At 46.8% G+C, this 17837-nt stretch overlaps 1 protein-coding gene across 1 annotated transcript in view; it reads right to left on the bottom strand.

Moving 5' to 3' along the window:
• macf1a (microtubule actin crosslinking factor 1a) overlaps positions 1–17837 on the bottom strand; it is a gene marked incomplete at its 3' end in the record, with an annotated part of 224253 nt that overhangs the window by 15882 nt on the left and 190534 nt on the right.

The raw sequence follows: 17837 nt of genomic DNA, 5'->3' as shown, positions 1-17837 counted from the left end.
ACACTGTCACAATGAGATACACTCATATACATAAACACACCTTTGCATGCAGACCACACACTCAAACGCACACACAGTAAGAAGATGGGAGGATAGTGATAGTACGCAAGCATACTAAGTTGAAGACAAGATACTGAATGCAGAGACTAGTCTGACACGCAGTCTATTGTAATCGCATTGATAGACCTCTCTGTCAGTTCCAAGGCGAACCAATCTTGCAGTATTTATAGAATATCCATTTGAGATCCCTATCTGTATGCAGCAGTAACACTGCCGGTATATTATGACACTGATTACATTCTCCGAAACCAAATCAACCCAAACAGTGAAAGCCATCCAGAAGTCCCGCTCCACATACAAACACACTGCCTCCTCAAACACTGACCTTTTACACAAATTATTTAACCCAGATGGAAAACTTTGAACTCTACTGCTTAGGCCTGTGATCAGGACCCGCATGTACACAAACAAATAGGATATGTAAACACCCATGACTTTGTATGGAAGCGGTGCATCCTTCACCCTATATACTGTACAGACAGTGTAAACACGACAATAGCGGTTTGTGTGCCCTTGACATTGATGGTGTAAACTCTGCACTTGAGATCAACATTCTTAGTAGCCTGCAAGCACATACCGTTCTTTCAGCCACACACAAACAAATAAGTGATCAAGCTCAAACATAGGCATGTAGATTGGCACAGACCCATGAACTTAGTATGCGCATGTATGGATGCACACACACACACACACACATAGTGAGTGACCCTGAGGGTAGTTTCCCATAAGTAGCCAGACCCCCCTCTGAGCATCATATTGCAATCATTTAAAGCCCTACTACTGAAACACAACTAGCTAATTATGGCGTCTACATAACTTACCCCCTCCCTCCCCCACACAGATGCATTTTCCATGCTATGTCTACATCAGTTACACTCAACGCTTAGCTACCTGACCTGATTCTTTTTCCATGCTATGCCTCTGTACGTGTCCACTCCCAAGCTATGTTTATGTCAAGTATATCCTCTCTCATGCATGTCCACATCCAATGCATTCATTGCTAAAAATACAGCTTTGCTTGGTGCTTACTCTTTAACTAGCAATCCTCTCTTATTAGGCCACTTGCTTTATTGTGCAGAGATCAATATTGCAGGGTTACAGTGGTTTCTGTTTAATTTATTCTCTTGTGTTGGCACTGTACTTCTGGCCCTTGCATTCTACTGTTGTGCCTATTGTAAATCACTCTGGATTAGAATATCTACTAAATATAAATATAAAAATGCTTAAGTAAGCCACGTCCCAGATGGATTCTCCAAGCTCTTTCTTTGTATGTCTTTTCCCATGTTACTGTATGTCTGCACCATTACATTCACTGTTTACCGCACCTCACTCAATTGCATTTTTCATGCTATACCAGCTGCACAGTAGCCTCAACTAAATACATTTACTTCCAACAGAATACAGAGCTCCCTATATTTCCTTTGTCTTTATGAATCTCTGTATTTGTCTATTTTCATGCTAGGCCTACATCCAATAACCAATATTATATGGGCTTCTATGGCCACCAATTACTTCTGTTATACAAAAGGACTAAAAAACAATGAAAATCAGTGAGTATACCTCTGCCTCGGCGTCAATGTCTGAACACGGCAACGGAGTAGTCGATTCATTCTCTGCCCTTTCTGATCCAGAGAGGGGCTCTGTGTCCCATGCCATAACCTCTGCCTGAAGCCCGTCTCCCTGGGGCCTGTAGGCCTGGGCCTGGCTTGTCTCTGTCTGGGTAAATAGGCTCTGTAGCAGGCCTGGCTCTAGCTGATCCCAGGCCTGGTCTCTGGACATGAATGGAGGAGGGTCCAGAGCAGAGCCGTCAGACTCCCAGTCACTGTCCCCGGTCATAGAGCCTAGGACAAACTCCACCCCATCCATCCCAGACTGGGTCCCTTCAGAGTACGAGTCCAAGTCGAGCTCCTGAGCATCCTCGCAGGCCGAGCCCCCATCTGAGGGGCCGGGTTGGGGCCGTTCAGGGGCCGCCAGGTAGACAAAGCTATCAGAGCATAGGAAGGTGCCCTCCTCCTCTGGGTCTGGGCAGCAGGGAGGTTTGGGGATGGGACTGGGGGGGATGGAGTCCTCAAGCGGAGAGGGGGGACAGTCACTGGGGTACTGGGGAGGCGCAGACACAGCCAAGTAAACAAAACTGTCAGAGGTCACAAAGGCCTCTGAGTCTTTGCTCTCTAACCCTGCACCCTGACAGTCAGGTTTAGAAGGTGACTGAGGTGGAGGGGAAGGGGGTGCCGAGTCTGTATTTTGGGGGTGTATGAGAGGAACAGAGTCTGATTTAGGGGTGCTGGTTGTCATTGCTGTTGTAGTTCCCTGATCGGCGTCCTGTCCGGACATGTCCAGACCTGAGGCTACGTCTGTGGGGACAACAGAATCCAGAGTCTCTGATGCAAACGATGTGCCTTCGGTGTCACAAGTTATTTCCATGGCAACATCGCTAATCTCTGAGGAGACTGCGTCTTCTTGACAGGAAGTTTGAACATCAACATCCTGTGTACATTCACTGTCGATGTCTTTTTCATCTGTGTGCGGAGGCTCCGGGGAACGGTCCACGAGAGCCTCCTCACTACCGTCCAAACTTGGCTCAGATTGGTCACACACATCCCACTCTGTTCCTAACTCCCCTTCCTCCTCCACCTCTCCTTCCTCCACAATCTCCACCTCCTCCTCTTCCTCCTCCTCCTCAGCATAAGGGTTCAGAGGGCTGCGAGATGGAGAAGAGGCTTTCTGAATGACCTCCACCTCCTCCTCCTCCTCGTCCTCCTCCTCCTCGATGTTCTCCCCCTCATCGCCATCACGACCAGACGATGCTCCACTATCCAGGTCCGTCTCTGTTTCTGCAGGTCTCTCCTGCTCACAGTCTGTTTGAGTCATGTCACTAAGACCAGTTCTGTCTGGTTGGGACATGTGGACTCCACTGGAGTCTGACTCCGGGAGGCGTTCAAGAAGAGAGTCGGTTAGGTAACTCTGCTCTTCCTCCTCCTCCTCATCATACTCAACATCACACTGTTCATCAATGAAACCATGTTCATTTTCATGGTCTCGTGCTCGCATTGAGTCAAAGTGTGTAATCTGTGAGAGAGCTTGTTCTATGTGCTCAGAGTCATTTAAATTTGTGTCAGTTGTAGAATCCTCTAAGCCTGGCTCAATGCTATCAGGCTCTACCCTGTTAACTGCATCCAGAGGAAGAGTGCCCTCAAAATCTACCCAGGCAGTCTTGGCTTCTCCCTCTGTCTCCTCTACCTCTTCCTCCAAACGAGGAAGGCTGTAGGGATCAAGTGGCTCAGGATCTACACTCATCTCCTCTCCCTCCTCCCCTTCCTCTTGACACTGCCTCTCCAGCTCTAGGAAGAGGTCATCTGATCCAGCCCCTGAGCTAGGGCAGGGTGATGCACTAGGGGCCCCGGGGCCTCCGAACCCTGTTGGGGGAGTCAATAGAGGCCAATGTCCCGAGGAGCCTGTTAAATCCCAGCTCTCTGACTCCAGTGTTTCCCTATCCCAAGACTGGTCAATAATCTCTCTATTCTCTAGTTTAAGAACTGCCTCCCATTCTCTTTCCTCTCTCTGAGCTCTCTCCTCCTCTGCTTTATCCCTCTCTTTTTTCCCTGTCTCCTCCTCCTCCTCAATCATTTTCATGGCCTCCTCCTGCTCGTCATCCTCAAGCTCTTCAAGTATCCTGCGTTCGTCCTCCTCGAACTTGAGCTCAGAAGCTGTGCGTTCTCTGAGCTCACCGCCCTGAGCACCCCAGCCGAGTAGTCCCTCTTCACCTCCCTCCTGACTGATACAGGGGGAGAGAGGCAGACCACCATATACCAACCCCTCCTCCTCCTGCAAGAACGGAGATGGGGGGTCTAGAAGATAAAGAGACTCTTCATCCATGTCACTATCCTCACCCATTAGGGGAGGCAAAGGGGGGAGCATAGGGAAGTTATGTCTCAGGCCCACCTGGGTTCTCTTCCCGCCTGTCATACTGCGGGGCCAGGTGCGGGCCTTGGTAGGGGGACAAAAGACCGGTTTTGGTGGGATGAGAGGGGTGTTGTCCCCCTGGTCCTGCTCCAAAAGAGGGGAGTCCCTCTCTGAGTCTGAGTTCTTGGTTAACTCAACAGGCTCCTCTGGGATCTGTCTGATTCCAGCTTTGGGACAGATAGCAGTTCGTCTGTGCTCCTCCCTTCTCCTCTCTATCTGTCTAGATGTACTGGGGCTCTGCTGTGGTGTATTTCCAGAAACCTGGGGTGTCTGGGTCTGGCTAAAGGCAGGTAGCTGTTCTTTGGACGGTGAAGGCAGTGCATGAGTCTGTTTGTGTTGCTTCTGTAGCATAGGAAGAAGCTGTTTTTGCCTGCTGAGAGGATGCGGCTGGAGAGGAGGCACAGGGCTTACAGTGGGTGTCAAAGAAGGCGAGGAAGAGACGGGAGGAGTGTGGGGAGCAGACGAAAGAGGGGAAGGTGTATAAGGAGGTAAGGGAGGAGTGGAGGAGGTAGGGGTGGATGGGGGGAGGTGAGAGGGAAGGGGCTGTAGAGGAGACAGAGGAATCCCTGCCCCAGACAGACGCTTCTCTGCTCCCTCCCCAGGTGAGAACTCTAGTCTCTCTGCAAATTCTGGAAAACTGGGGGGCATGAAGGCTTTCCAAGAGCGACGGTTGGGGTTGTCCTTCTTATCACCACCCTGGTGCCGTCTTTTGGCCACTGCGGCCACACCACCAGAGCCAGATGAAGAGGGGGCAATAGGCAAACCTGAACTTACGACGCCAACCGGTGGTGACATGCTCTGCAGATCACCAGTTAGCTTTAAGGCATCAAAGATCACCCTCTCATCCAGTTTCTTCACTCCACCAGCATTATCTGCATTCCTGGAGACAAAAACACAGCCTATATCGGCTCCGATGGTGCCGTTGCTAGAAAGTGTACTTCCCTCTCCTCTAACCTCCCCACCGGAACCTAGGGTGCTCCTGGAGGGTTGACTCAATTTGGTCCCCTGGTCAATCTGTTCATTGATGCGCATGGTGTCGTAAATAGATCGCTGGGGGACGTAGCAGTCCTCTATGTAGGCCTCGTCCTCATCACCTTTCCCCAGGCAGCGAGGGTTCTGCCTCAGGCAGTCCGGGCGGCTCAGGGGCTTACCCATCCTGCCCTTTTAACTTCTGTTGGGCAGCCACAGAAACCCTGTTGTGGTTGTGATTTAAAGGGGCAGGCGTGGAAACCTTGCAGTGGTCCTTCAAAGGGGCATGTCAGTTAGAGAAATGAAATAGATAACACTACACAAAAAGCGGGTCTTAGTGGGAAATTAGTTCCTTTACCATCAATCGTTCCCAGTACAATAATCCACAATATCAAACATTAGTCCAAGTGGCTGCATTTAAACAATCCCAAAAGTTTCACATTCTAAAAAATATTCCAAGTTTTATAATCCACAATATCATTCAAGGTGTGTGTTGAGTTCTTGGCTATGTCACCTCAACAGTTGTGCATTTCCTTGGTCTTTCTGAGATGCTGTGTGGCATCAGTGAGGGAGTGAGAGAGACAGCCCTCCCCCTCGGCAACATATTAATCACCAGCTCTGTTTATTTGAAAGACTGTTAGGAATGAGGGAGAGGTGGAGGGTTGAACAGAGGGAGGAAGGGAAAGAAACTGTCACCATCTCCCTCTCTGAGAAGTACAAAGTCCGAGGTGAAGTGAGTGCCCTGCAGATAACATCCCTTTGTTTTGCTTTCATAAAGGTTGAGCACTGCTGTCTCCTCCATATTCACGTACAGCAACTCTCTCCCTGACTCCTCTCTCGCTCTCCCCAAGCTCCTGCCTCCTTCCTCTCCGGTCTCCTCTCCTCTCTGTGGCACAACAGGAAAAGGCAGAGAGGGCTTGGACAACTTCAACAGTCTCAGTGAGAGGCAGGCAGGGAAGTGTAAAAGTCTCCTTTTAAGGTGAGAAAACCCACTCTCTGTTATATAAAAGAAAGGCTGCGTGGGGTGAGAAAAATAGGAAAGTACAATCCCCCATGGCTTTGTTTCACTTTCATCTTCCTTTGTTCAAGAGAAATGTTTATTTGATAAAAAAAAATGAATGAAGATGTAAGATCCACGAAATGAGAGATCCAGGAATAATGAAAATGTCTATCCTTGAGAGCTGTTTGAGGCAAGAAAACACAACTGGAGCAATATGAAAATAGAAATCCCTTCAGAAACCAAGTCATTGCCACTTAGTGGTCCTGTGTGTGTTCTTGCAGTCTACTGCTTTTCTTTTTCTTTCTTTCTCTCTTCTGCTTCCATCACAAAGAATCAGGACTTCATGCCTGCAGGAAGAACCCTAATCTTTGTCTAAGACATCTCATCACCATCATAACAGTCATTATTAGTGAAACAAAGTCAACTCCATCATCCACACAAGGCAAGTCAAGTATTTGGAGAAAAAAACTGCACGTAAAAAACTAAAACCAGAACAAAGAGAAAAGCAGACCGTTTTTCGACAGTGTGAAGAAATGCCTGTCAATGTTTCAACCTTCTTTTATCTCCCCTTTCTTTCCGTCTCGTCCTCAGATCATCCACAGCTCCAGGGGAGAGGTGGTACGGTAGATCCAAAGCAGGCAGGGTCCTGGAGGGGGTGAGGCTGGAGAGGAAGAGGGCATCTGGGGGTAGATAGTGAGGGGGGCTGGGGGCTGGAGCCTGGACCAGGCAGGCAGGCAGGGCAGAGCAGTGAGTCGTGGGACTGTATCCAGAGGGCAAAGACCCAGACAGCCCTCCCAGCTCCAGTCCAAGCTCTGCCTTGCAGGCGCCCTCGTTCCCTCTTTACCACCCTCTCTCTTGCAGCAGACAATCCTAGGACACGCTCCCTTCCCTTTCTCTCTTTCTTCGCCGTCTTCTCTCTCTCGCTCCCGACTCCTTACTGAGAATAAAACATAGTGCCACGCAATCCCAGTTCCTCTTCTTTCTTTCTCTCTCTCTCTCAGGCGTGTGGGCTCCCTTGCTTTGCTCTCTCTCTCTTTCTCTCCCAGTCTCTGTTCTCAGGCCACTACACAGCTGAAATGGTTTGCAGCTGCTAAAAAAATCTCCCTCTTTTCCTCTCACTCTCTCGCTCTCTCACTCCCCCCCTCCCTCTGTCTCCTCTCTCTCTCACTCACTCGTCCCTTCTCTCTCTCTCTCTCTCCCTCCCTCTTTTCTCTCTTGGTGTTTTTGTTTGAATTCAGCTCCGTTTGTTCTGTTTCCTGCGCTGGTATTAAAACACAGGAAGTGCTCCAATCATGCCGGTTTCCTCTCTCCCGAAAAAAAAAAACACGAGACGGAGAGAGAGAGAGAGAGAGAGACACAGGCGTGGGGGAGTGAAGTAGAGATAGAGAGGGAGGGAGGGTGTTAAGAGGGGGCGTGGAGCCAGAGAGAGAGAGAGAATAAAAGAGAGAGGGAGTTGTGCAGGGGAGGATTTTGCCTGTTACCAAAAAATATCAACTGAATACCGGGATGCAGCCGATTATCCCACGCTGAACAGCGAGCAACATTCTGCTAAAAATCCTCTTCTCCAAACAAGGGAGGAAATGAAAGAGAGGAATGAATTAAAAGGCTATAATATAACCCAGGTGAGGCTTTTCTTCAGGCCGGCAGAATATAATATCTCACTTTCTCTCCCTGTCACTGTTGCCAGGTCCGGTGTGGCGAGCGAAATGGAAGGGGCTAGCAGTGTGAGATGGCTACATTCATCACAGCTTTGTAATCCACTCCTAATTCTCCAGGGGCAAACCGCCTCCCCCCTTCAGAGCACAAAAACACTGTCCGCAGAGAGTGAAATGATACAGAGAGTCAAAGAAAGAAAAAAGAAAGGAAGAGGGAGGGAGGGAGGGAGGGAGGCAGAGAGAGAGGGGGTGGGACTGTTAGCCAACGGGAGAGAAAGAGGCTTATCAATAATGAGCTGTCTTTTTTTTTTTTTCCCCCAAAGCAACAGTCTAGGCTGTATGCACACACGGAAGTCTGCCTCTATTCACTCCAGTTTCCTCCTTCTTCTGTTTTCCCAGGTTTCCCAGTTAAACCACAATTCCACTGTCCGGCAGGAGTAGTAGTAGAACTAGTAGTAGTAGTAGTAGTAGTGGGCCGCTGGTGTAAAACAATATGGAAAAGAGATAGACACACACACAAAAAAGTCGGTGATATTCACAGTCTCCACTTGTGCATTCCCGTCTGCGCCTTCACTGAAACCCAATCCGGCTGGGGGAGACCAGTGTGTGTGTGTGTGTGTCAGAGAGTGTGTGTGAGGGAGAGCGCGAGAGGCCAAAAGGAAAGGGGGCTGTGCACAAAAAAAAAAAAAAAAAATAGGAGGGGAGGGGGTGCTGTCGGGTCCTTCAGGATGCCACACAAAAACTCTGAATAGCCACCCAGTCGGTCAGACGGGGGGGATACCGGCAAACATGGCAACCCGCGGCCCCGGAACAGAAGCAGAGAACTTTAAGCCACCTTGTTTTTCTCTTGTTATCCCAAGTTATAGGCTTCCCAGTGCCAGTTGTGGCGTTCCTCCTCCTCCTCGTTCTTCCCTCTTCTCCTCTGCTCTTCCCTTTTTCAGCCAGTCTGAGTGTTTGTTTAAAGCAGTCTGGCAGAGCTTGGCTGATCTCAACCAAAGCACGCCTGCTTTCTCTCTCTCTCTCTCCCTCCTTCCTTCTCTGCGACTCGCTCACTCAGTCCTTTGCCCAGAAACGCATTTTCAATATTCACAAGGGGAGGGAGCTTTCTCTCTCTCTCTCTCTCTCTCTCAACTGTTGCTGAGAGCCGCCCGTGGCCTGCATGTCAAACACGCTAAATACTCCACTCTTTCTTTTTAACTCCGCTCCCTCCCTCTCCTTCTCCCCTTCCTCCTCCCTTCCCTCTCTCTCTTTCTCTGTCAGTTGCGCTGCAGCTGTCATTGCCGCGTCCAAGGCAAACGTCTTTATAGAAACAAAAGGGGTTTGTCACTGGTTTGCCACACACACACACAAACACACACACACACAAACACACACACAGAGAGAGCTCACAAACTCTCGCGTGACCCACGGCTAACCGACAATCCCCTCTACACAGACCACAACAAGATTTAAATCCAAGCGTTCGCAGATGTGGGAGCTACCAGGAGAGAAGGAGGGACAGGGGCAGCGGGAGGAAGAATGAACGAAAGAATAAGACTAAAGGAGGCGGAAAGGTCGACAAGGGACCCATAGAGATTATGTTCATTTAATTTGCTCACTCAAATGACGGCCTCTACCCTCCCCCCCTGCCTCCCGCCTCAATATTGACTGGGGTAAATTCTATCCCTCCACGACCCCCATGACCCCCCGCGATCTGTCCATACATTTAAGATTAGATTAGATTAGACAATCCATCCATCCCCCCAATTTTCATTCATCCCTCCATTGTCATGGCTGCTTAAAGAGTCACCGAACTGACTTGGAGAGGAAGACAGAGGGGCAAGGGGGACGTGAGGATTAGGGGTTCAGTTCCCATTGGAAAAACATATGCGCTCCACGGTGCAGTAAAGCACTTTGGATTAAAGCGTCCACTAAATGGCGTGTTATTCACATATTACACTGTTGTGGTTTTGCCTCAGGTATGGGGTCACGCTACCATTGTCTGTGTCTAGAGGCTCGAAACCACTTAGTGGTTAAGTGACACAAACACACACACCCACGTGCAGCCACAGGTGTAGGGCACAAAGTATGCATTATTGACTTTTCTGGGTCATTTATTTGCTCATGGGAGAACACCTGTCGAAAGGAAAATGTCGCTCTCTCCGTCTCTCTCATTTCGTTTCTCCCTCCCTCCGTTTCCCTCTAACCCAGCCACAGCGAATCCATATCTCATCTCTTCAAAACACTGTCATTTAATGTCATTTTCTTTCTCAGTGTCTGTTTTTCAATCTCTCTCTCCATCCGTCTCAGTCTCCCTCCCCCTCTCTCTCTTCTGGTAACCTGGCAGCAGGAAAAATACAATCCTCATCTCTCTCTCTCTCTCTCTCTCTCTCTCTCTCTCCTTTCACTCTCCTAACCCACCCTCCTTCTTTCCAAGTCTCAGAGGTAGTTTTATATTAACTAGCAGAGCATTTTACCTGAGTGTGTGTGTGTGTGTGTGTGTGTGTGTGTGTGTGTGTGAAAGCATTTATTGTTCTCAACCTTCCCAGGCAGACAGACAGACACAAAGAGACCGGGACCCAGCACACACGCGCGCATATACACACACAAAGACACATGCACGCTCGCACACACACACACACACACACACACACACACCTCTAAGCAAATAAGCCCCCCCTCCACCCCGCTGCTTCACTACCATGCTCAATAACCTTAATAAACACACCTGTCAATCATCCACACACACCACTGCTGTTCATAATGGTAGTTTCAGACTTTGCAGATTTTGAGGCTGATTTGCTTGCTCACTGCGTGTGTGTGTGCCTGCGTGTGTGTATGTGTATCTGCGTGTGTGCGAGTGCAGCTGTACATGTATTTGAGTGTGTTTCAGTGCAGCAATAAACACACACACACACACACACACACACACACACACACACGCTTTTAGGCAAATAAAAACTTAACACCTTTCCAAGCTGCGGGTCTCCTGCGTGTTTTCAGTCAGCTGGCAGCCGGCAGTCCATGTTACAGATGGAGTTTAATGTCCATGTGCGATTAATACAGTAAGGATTTTCCACATTATAAACACATTAGAGGTCAAATCTCTGCAGTGGTTTACACCGTTCGGGGAGTTTAGGGTGGTAAAAATAGGCTTATCCTCTGTTTATGTGACCACCTCTTTCTCTCTCTCTCTTTCACACACACTCGCACATACACACCAAACAACACCTGTGAGGCTGCCTGCTGAGTCCATTGAGGGGTTAGCGGTGGAGGTCATCTCTCTTCTCACACACAACCTCCTCTACTCTCTTTCTTTGCGCCCCCCCCCCCCACCGCCTCCCATCCACCCCCACCTTATTCTCCTTCTCACCAGAATCTCACGCCACCTCTCCACTACAGCACCGAGTCTCCCTTTCTATTCTCATTCTATTTGATTGGTGAAGACTTGACCGGTGTAAACAAAAGTCAATTAGATTTCCAGAAAAGCATTAATTTATTGTCATCTCACCTATGAGACAGTATTTCTACGTTACTTATACGAGTTTGATGCTAGTTTCTAAGATGTATGGTATGGATTTATGTCATAAAAATCTATTTCAGCCTAAAAAGGTGGTCAAACTCTATTCTACTAAATAAAAAGATGGGTAAACTGAGTATAGGTGGGTTTATCCTCCGTTACATTCTTAGATATGACCCGCTACATTAGTATAGGTGAAAGAATGCATCTATTATGTATGGTATGTTAATAAAGAATGATGATTACTAGGAAAGAGAGGAAAGGGGGATGGGGCTTTTTGCTCGTTTCTGTGATGAAATCTCATTCGATTAAGATGTTCTGGCAATATGTTTTCACATTTCAAACCAAAACAGCATATTGAATTTAAGTGAACTGAGAGAAAGAGAGTGAAAGAGAGGGAGAGTGAGAGGGCTAGGCCGAGCTGCGGCATGCCATTCTAATTCACAACAGCTGAAACAATACAGGATCCTGAGAGTGGAAAGGCTAAGACATAACACACACACACACACACACACACACACACACACACACACACGCACACACACGCACACACACGTATGCACTAACTCACTAACTCACAAGCCACCTCCGACATATTTAGATCATACAAATATAAGACATAACATTCACTTGCTTGCTCACTCACTCATACAGAGTTGAAAGGTGCGTGTGTGTGTGTGTGTGTGTGTGTGTGTGTGTGTGTGTGTGTGTGTGTGTGTGTGCTGGCAGGTTACAGGAAAGGGCGGGTAGACGAATCAGGTTATATGATTAGAGAAATTATGTTAGCCTGATCCAATCGGCCCCTTGGAGAGTAAAAACAAACACGCACAGACACACCGACACACAACGAAAGTCACGCACACACAGACAAACATACAAACTGAGAGTTACGCACACACACACACACACGCAGACAAACATACAAACTGAGAGTCATGCACACACACACACACGCAGACAGAGAGAGAGAGAGAGGGAGAGAGAGAGAGAGTGAGAGGGAACAGAAAGAGAGAAACTAGTCCAGGAAAATCCTGAGTGCCAGCAAACAGTGCCGGTGTCCAGATGACGTATGACTTGGATTAGCTGGGAAGTCATGGGAGGGTTACTGGGTTCTGACACACTGAACTCTGCTGAGTGCGGGACACATCACAGGTTGAATTAAGCCAGCCAACATGGCCGCTTATTGGTGAAAACAGATTAACTAGTGACCCTGAGTCTCTGCTGAAACTCAATAAATACAGATCTGACAGGACTGGTTACACAGACACGGATATATTCTGTTTTTTTATAAGCCCCCTTCATATTTTCCATTTCATTCTTTTTGTATTTGTCAGTTTCTTTATGTGGATTAGAAGATTTAGGTCTAGGTTCAATATCATAAATGGAGACCATATTACTCTACAGTGGAAGATTATATTTCTAAATGTCACAATACCAGGTGAAATAGCAAATCTACAGTTAGATAAAATGTATTGAATAACAATATTTTTCCATTCTTTTTAAGACTTTTTGTGCGATAACCAAACTTTTCAAAAGCTGGACATGCATTTTTACATTTATACTTCAACTGACGCTGTTTTCCAAAATGACTTACAATTTCCAGACCTACGTAGGAATGCTGTTTTTATAGCTGAGGGCCTCTCTGACTCACCCACATTACATACAGGCTCCCCCAACCTGCCATATTAGGTGGGCCAGGGCAGGTTATAGGTTACAGGGCATGGGGTATGTCTCTCTGGCACATGTCACTTGTCAGTAAGGCCATTGATTGTCAATAAAAACAGGATTTAATGTTCAGTTTAATGGTCAGTTTGGAAGGTTTCGATACTTGAGGTTCCACTGAACCAACGGTGAACCAATGACAGCCAGATCACTTTCTGAACAGGCTGCACAGTCAAAAATAGCTAAATCCAAATTACTAACCATCTAAATGATGGTCACAATATTCATTAGTTTCCAGATTCATTTTAATAAACAGCTTCATAGGTGAAAATCAGGACGAGCACGAGCACCAAGAAACACCCGGTGAGCTGCTGGCCCAGTTTGACTCGACTTCTACACCCACCATGAAATAGTTGCTGACACAGTCAGTGCGGGAAAGGACAGTGACTCACAGACTTACAGTAGTGTTAGTTCTCCAGGGAATAAAGACTGTAGGGTGATCAGGTTGAGAGGAGAGGGAGAGAGGGAGAGCGGAGTCTATAGGAGGATATAAGAGAGAGGAGAGGGTAAAAGGTGTGAGGGAGAAGGAGATGGAAGGAGGAGGGGGGGGTGAAGACAGGGGAGGCGTGCAGCCATGATTTAGGACAGGGATTTCTACAACCACGCGTGCACAAAGACACACACACACACAAAGACACACAGGACATACATATGCCTCCTTTTCCCCTGTCACCCAGCCTAACCAGCCCCTCCCAGGAATGTCCATCTGCAGCGACGGCTTTAGAGCCTTGTAACAACCCTCCACTAATACACTGGTGTGTGTGTGTGTGTGTGTGTGTGTGTGTGTGTGTGTGTGTGTGTGCGCATGTTCTCATCCCACCCAGAAACTATGTCAGCTGCTTAGGGACGAAGGGAGCCAGGGGCATGTAGAGGGATGTTGATGCCACACCCTAGTTAGTGTGTGTGTGTGTGTGTGTGTGTGTGTGTGTGTGTGTGTGTGTGTGTGAGGGTGTGTGTGTGTGTGTGTGTGTCTGAGGGTGGGGTGAGGAGACAGCTGAGATTCCGGTTGCGCCCCGAAAAAGACTGGAATTAGAAGCATCCTCTGATGCAGGGTGCACACTCACACACACACAAATACACACACATCTCATCGGCCCACAGAGCAAATCTAAATACAAACACAGATTCCACAGTAGCACATATGTCCAGACAGTATGGCCATGTATAAACATGTACATGATAAATAGGGATACTCTCACTGACTGGGAGAGGGAGGGAGGGGGAGAGAGAGAGAGAGAGAGAGAGAGAGAGAGACAGAGAGAGACAGAGAGAGACAGAGAGAGAGAGAGAGAGAGAGAGAGAGATATTGATGATTGTGCATTTTTGTACAGTACATGTTCTCACACCAAATAATTATTCAAAATGGTCTGTATAACCTGCTTTTTTTGGTGTTTGAAAATGTGCATTTTGCAAACTCTAAATATAGTTTCTGATAAACACTCATTGCAATAAAGATTAAACTGAATTGAGTGAGAGAGGGAGGAGGAGAATGAGGGAGGCAGAGTGTAAAAACAGAAATTGATTCCTCACAAGTTATTGACATCCTTGTTCTTATAAATGATCATAATTGTAACATCCTGCTTGTCATGTCGATCAATTGTTTTCGTATTGGGAATAGTGCTAAATTTTAAACAGTCACGCCAATAAAGCATTTTTGAACTGCAGTGAGGAAGAGAAACATAGGGAGTAAGGGAGAGAAAGAGAGAGAAGACGACTGCTGCAGGCCATTTAAAAGACATCTGAAAGAAACTCTCTCTTTTCCCCCGTCATCCTCTCTCTCTCTCCCTCTCTGTCTGTCTGTCTCTCTCTCTTTCTGTCTGTCTCTCTTTCTCTCTCTCTCTCTCTGTCTCTTTCTCCCTCCCTCAGTGACCCAGTGAGTCTCTATGAGATCAGTGTTGGGGAGTTTAAACAATAATCTGACAACACCACCTCCCACTCTCATGACCCCTTATCCCCTGGCTGCCCCCCTACGAACACACACACACACACACACACACACACACACACCTCGTCCTGAGCCCCTCTTTTTTTCTAAGCGAAGGCATGACATCATCCCTCTGGATTGGAAATGGGGTCTGGTGGGGGAGGGGAAGGAGGAGGAGGAGGGGAGGAGGGGAGGAGGGGAGGAGGGGAGGGTGGCCCGGTCTGTTTTGGAGCCAGACAGACATGTTTAGGTTTAAAATGACCCGAGCTGGATCAGTTACAGAGGGAGAGAGAGAGAGGGAGACAGAGAGAGAGAGAGAGAGAGAGAGAAAGAGAGAGAGAGAGAGGCTTCCATGAGTGGCTGAAAGAGAGGGGATATGAGTAAAGTCTATCGTCTATTGCCGTTTTTCACTATATTCCCTCTGTCTTTCTCTCTCTGTCTCTCCCTCTTTAGACTATAGTAGAGAAGGACAGAGAGACAAACAGCAGTAATACAGAGAAAAGATAGAAAGGAAATAAAGTCAAAGCAGAGCAATAGAGAGAAGGACACAGCGGATATGAGGAAAGTCCATCTCACTATATTACCTCTATTCTTCTTTCTCTCTGTTTGCGACTAGACTGCCTCTCGATCCTTCTCTCTTTGACTAGACAATGCAGCCTTTCTCTCACTCCTCTCTCTATTTTGACTTTTATTTTCTCTATCCATTTCTCTATTCTTGACAATATTTCCCCCCGCTATCCTCCCTTCGCTGCCCTCCTATAAATACCCCTCTGCCCCCAGACAGAGTGACAGACCATTTCTCCATGCTCTAGATACCCTGCAGACAGCAGCTATTATACATTCTGCCCCTGCTATTACTGCTGCACCCAGTCTGCCAGCTAGGCACACAGCGCTCAATGTCTGCAGCACTGCACCTCCACTCACACACAGTACAATAGAATAGAACAGAAAAGAATAGAACAGAACAGAAAAGAACAGAATGGAATTTAATATAATAGATTGTTCCACCAGATTGGAAAATAGTCTTTGGCCTGAGCTCAGACACAATTCAAAACGCACATTAATGAACACGTTTACATGTACACTAATCATTTAATTTTAACCCGATTAGGGCAACATCTGTCATGTAAACGCATGTAAAATCATAACCGCCTCAATTTTTTTTTTTTTTTTACATTTATTCATTGAGGCATGTAAACACCTTAGATTTCTTTCGTTTTTTTAATACTAGACGCAGACAAGAAAGGAGAAGAAGTGCTGGACAAGCCGGTTCTTTGTGGTTTCTTTCAGAATGATTATTAAATGAATCCATGTAAACCGGGTTATTAGAGAAATCACGTTACTGCATACCATGTAAATGTTTTAATTGAAATATTGCGTTAAGCTTATTACTCCCAGCCATCGCAGTATTGGTGAGCATGTAAACAAACTCAATGACGTGATTCATTTGACTTTACACCAGACAAAACGCATATACAGTAACATCTTCACACTCTGTCTTTGTCTGAGTGAGTCTCGCTCTTTCTCAGTATAGCCTATTCAGCTTTTCACTGCTCTCTGTCTCTCTCTCTCTCTCTCTCTCTGTCTCTCTCTCCCCTCATCCCTCCCTCCCTCTCTCGACACCTCTTTATCTCCTCCGTCTGTTTGTCCTCTGCCACACATTCATCCGGCTCGCTCTCATTAAGACAGACAAGGGGAAAGAATGGAGAGAGAGAGAGAGGGGGAGAGAAAATGGGAGAGAGACCCAGACAGAGGCAGAGGGATTGGAAGAGAGAGAGAGAGAGAGTGGCAGAGACAGAGAGATTAGCAGGGAGAGAGAGAGATGTAAAGGCTACATGCACATCATTAATAGACACAAAATGTCAAAATAATGAAATTAAGAGAGAGACAGAGAGTCCAAAGAGAAAAAGCAGGAACAAGGATGAAGAGAAATAGGAGCAACGGCGAGTCATGAAAAGGAAAAGAAAAAATGTTCTTTGATCCACCCACACATCTTAATAGCAGCAGAGCCAATCACTCTCCGGGGGACAAGCAGGACTCCTACTAAATATTTCAAACGCATAAAAAAGATTAGCCCAAATATCACATGAATCATCAATCATTTTCAAAAACGCACAACCTTCCCAAAGCATCACGGCGACTGGAGATGGGGGGGCAAAAAAATACTGAAGCGGTGTGGTTTTTTGCGTGGGATTCTTGCATACTTTTCCTCTCAGTTGTCACACACTTACATAGTTTCTCTAAGTGGACAGGATATGACATCATGGCCAGAAAATGTACTTTTTTAATGATAGTAGTCAGAGTGAAAGAGCGGTCTGTACCCTTGAAACGAGCGGTGAAGTAATGCAATAAAAGACAATGGACGTGCCAGCAAAGCACATTCCTAAGGTCAGCTCCTATGCAATTCTAGACACTAAAGTGGAATTTCTGTTGAAGTGCAGAGCCGTGCTAGTTTGGCTTTTCATGCTTAAACATCACCAGTAGGAAACAAGATACTGTAAAAGTGAATCAAAGAGCTCATTTGCCAAAAGTTGTGTGTATTCCTTTATACACAGTCACACTCATATGCTAAGGAAATGCTGTAATTTTCATGTTGTTTCCTTGCTATTCTCATATTCCTTTCATTTGTTATGTATTGCATATATATTGATAATTTAATAACTTTTCAATTTTGTGTCTCCGAGTTCTACTGCTGCTATTTTGCACGCTCTGTTAATGCTGTAATCCACATTCTTTTTCATTCTTTCATTCAGACATTTACTCAACATGTTCTGGTGTTGAAATTGTTGGTTGAATTTGTTATATAACCCCCTCATTTGCTGTTTGTTCTAATGTATATCCTTTATTACTACTTCCTGCTGCAACAGCCCAATTTCCCCACAGGGATCATTAACGTTTCATCTCATCTTGGGTCTCATCCAAGAAATCTGACTGGTCAAAGACACACGCCAACTGGGCAAATAATTCCCATAAAGCAAGGCTAGCCATGCTCTGTTGGCTGCTATGCTAGCTCTTGTGATAACCTGGGACTTATCCATCTCTTGT

The sequence above is a fragment of the Centroberyx affinis genome, unplaced genomic scaffold (assembly GCF_046629955.1).
Source record: "Centroberyx affinis isolate AG114_WGS23_722 - 3 ecotype Tasmania unplaced genomic scaffold, CSIRO-AGI_Caff_v1 ptg000895l_1, whole genome shotgun sequence".
NCBI lineage: Eukaryota > Metazoa > Chordata > Actinopteri > Beryciformes > Berycidae > Centroberyx > Centroberyx affinis.
The sequence above is the reverse complement of the archived record's forward strand: the minus strand, read 5'-3'. Positions and strand labels throughout refer to the sequence as shown.